The following is a 2923-nucleotide window of genomic DNA, read 5'->3' on the forward strand; positions in this document are numbered from 1 at the left end:
ATCTCTAGACGTACTAATTGTTCTCAAATGTTTTATTGCATGATTACAGTCCTTTTTTATATACAAATATAAATATTATTTTTGTATTCCAGAGTATCAGGGAATTGTTATAATGTAGCCAGTTTATTTCTTCATTCATTCATTTCATTTGTGTACAACAATATTGTAGCCTACATATCTAAGAGGACAACGAGCATGGTTTCATTTTTTATATATCATTTCTGAAGTTTGATATTTTCATAAATTTCTAAATATGAATGTTAAGTAGGCAACAGTTGACGCTGTAATTTGGTAATTGTATCAACTGAAAGGTTATTAAAGTGTGTAACATAATCATATTGGCCTAAAATATTACATTTCACTAAAAAGTCCATCACTACCATCTGTAGGTAAAAATGAAGACTTGAACAAATACAATCACAAGCTCTAAAATGGGTCAGTTATGTTTTTCATACGAATGAACACAAGTTCGATTTTTGTTGCTTTTCTGAATGAATCACAATGGAGAAGCTGGAATAATGGTGATTGGTTATATTGCTTTAACTCTTTATTGCACAAAAATATGAAAGATCCTTTGAAAAATTCAAATTCATCAATATATCTGTACACATTCCAAATACAAAATATAACAACCATTTCTTCCCTCAGTACGACAGCACTATCCCTTGTTAAGAAATAGCCTGAATGCTGGCATTGTGACAATGTCCTGTAATTTTGGGGAGTGAGAAAGATTCCAAACAGCTTATTAGTATCCAGTCTTTCAGCCACAGGATATCATGGTGAACCGTTTGTAGATGCAGGTCATGTTGTACAGTACAATGTACACAAGTAAGAGTAGGACAAAACCCAGAAGAACCACTAAGCCCACCCTGGTCTTGAACGAGCTCTTACAACAACCTTCCTCCCCATATTCCTCCCCCAACCCTGGTCTTTCCTCATCAGACACAGGCACAGGAGACATCCCCTTTGGCTGCCCAGCGAGTAGGTGCCTACCTGAATGTTCACCAGGCACTGTAGCCCTCTCTTGGTGGTCTACAGACAGGTAGCAGGTGTTACTAGGCAGCTGTATGAAGACAGGTGTATATTCTGTGGGGGATGGGACAGAGATGACGGCCATAGTGTCCGGGTCATCAGGGAGCTGGGAGACGGAGACCCCAGGGGGCAGGGTGGTGACAGAGCGACACCAGGGGCAGCGCAGCTCACTCTGGTTTATCTTCATCTGGGTCAAGCACACCGAGCAGCAGGTGTGCTGGCAGTCCAGGAGCTTGGGCCTGCGCCGCAAATTGTAGTAGTTCAGACAGATCTGACATTCTAACACTGAGTTTTGTTGTGAGACAGGTTCCATAATCATGAGTTTGGTCTGTTGTGTCAATGACAGTCACAAGATGTCAAACCCCAAACAGTCTGTTGTTCCCTCAGTTAGAATATGCAGATTAGGGAACCATTGCACATCCAGAGGGAAACTCAGATGTTACACGCTCTTGGTCTCGCCTCCCCTCCTCTTTACAGATGTGTTGTGTCACAGTACTTAGTTGAATTCATGTCTGGCTCCATCTACCCTATTAGAGAGAAGACATTTGTCAAGTCAGTGCGTGATTCCGTAATCCTCATTAAATCACTCGTACTGAAAAAAGGAAAAGACTACTTGGTTATGTCCTGCCCTGTGTGTGTGTGTGTGTGTGTGTGTGTGTGTATGACTATAAGGATTAAGTAAAAGAAGCCTATTTTGTCATTGACCAAAAAAGAAATGAAGCTTAGATAATCAGCAAACCTGTATCTGGTCTGGACTGGCAAGGATGTTGACCTCTAGATCTTTATCGCTCAGCAGCCTAAGGTAAAGTTCCTGCATGACATTGCTGCAAATCTCTTAAGGCAATCTTATGGGCTTAGTCCAGGTTGAAGTTTTTAGTTGAAGAAGCAGTCGTGAGTTACAGAATGCATGTCAGCCCACAAAAACTAGTTTTCAAGTTCTTGCAAGTACTGACATACCAACCAAACCAGTTCACCAGGTTCTCTAAATAGGACACACAAACATAGTCAAATTATCCCTCTAAATAGTGGCAGTATCTCTAACCTGCCTACCAGTTACCGCAGTAGCCTATCCCAAGTGCTAAAGTTTGCAAAAATAACATTTACTTTAATTAGAGCTAGGACAAAGTCCTTGGACTTTTCATATGCAAGATAATGCTTTACCACTAACTTGAAATGGTTATATATAGTTGATAATCACCTGAAAAGAAAAGTGGACATTGGCTCTGGTAATACCTGGATGGAGCTGTAATTTGAAAGCAAAATATTACATGAAGCCACACATTACTACCATATAGCCTAATTCAAGAAGTTTAAAAGTTAATGTGTCTACTTTAAAGGCTATGTAAACACTGAATGCCATGAAAGATTGTTGCATTTAATTGCTGATAATGCTGTTATCAAGGTCATTTCATTAGTAGGTGATGTCAAAGGTCATCATGTGGGAGGAGTGGGAGCTCATTTGATGTAACCTTTATTTTGACAGGGAGTCATGCATTCTCACAAAGTAATAACAACTATTTTGCTGTCCTATAAATCCAGTTGCCAGTTAAATTTTTTTAATGGTGTCCTCAGACCAAAAAAAAGGTAACATTCATAAGTCTCTTTTTGATCCTTCAGAGTACTGTATGCAGGTTGAGTAGCACACACAAACATATTTTGAGCTAAATAATTACACACAAATGGACAAAAAAGGACCAAAGTGATAATAATGAATTGATGTGGTAGCTAGTGATTGTCTGAAACATTTTGGGGAGGCTCTCTCAGTCTCAAAGGGTTATGTAATAGCATCGTTTCATTCAGGTTGAATAGCCTTGTGTCATAATGCGCCCACCACCACGCCTAGTTCCTCCAGGGGTTATATAGTCCACACAACCATTCCAGGTGCATCTCA

The 2923-nt window shown here is 39.7% G+C and overlaps 1 pseudogene across 1 annotated transcript; it reads right to left on the bottom strand.

Annotated features, from left to right (window-relative positions):
• Positions 1-760: 760 nt before the first annotated feature.
• LOC311098906 (E3 ubiquitin-protein ligase RNF152-like) lies at positions 761-1452 on the bottom strand (annotated as a pseudogene). Its single transcript has one exon. The product of its transcript is annotated as an E3 ubiquitin-protein ligase RNF152-like (transcript).
• Between the last annotated feature and the right edge of the window lie 1471 nt (positions 1453-2923).

Source organism: Coregonus lavaretus (assembly GCF_964263955.1).
Source record: "Coregonus lavaretus genome assembly, chromosome: 23".
In the NCBI taxonomy this organism is placed as follows: domain Eukaryota; kingdom Metazoa; phylum Chordata; class Actinopteri; order Salmoniformes; family Salmonidae; genus Coregonus; species Coregonus lavaretus.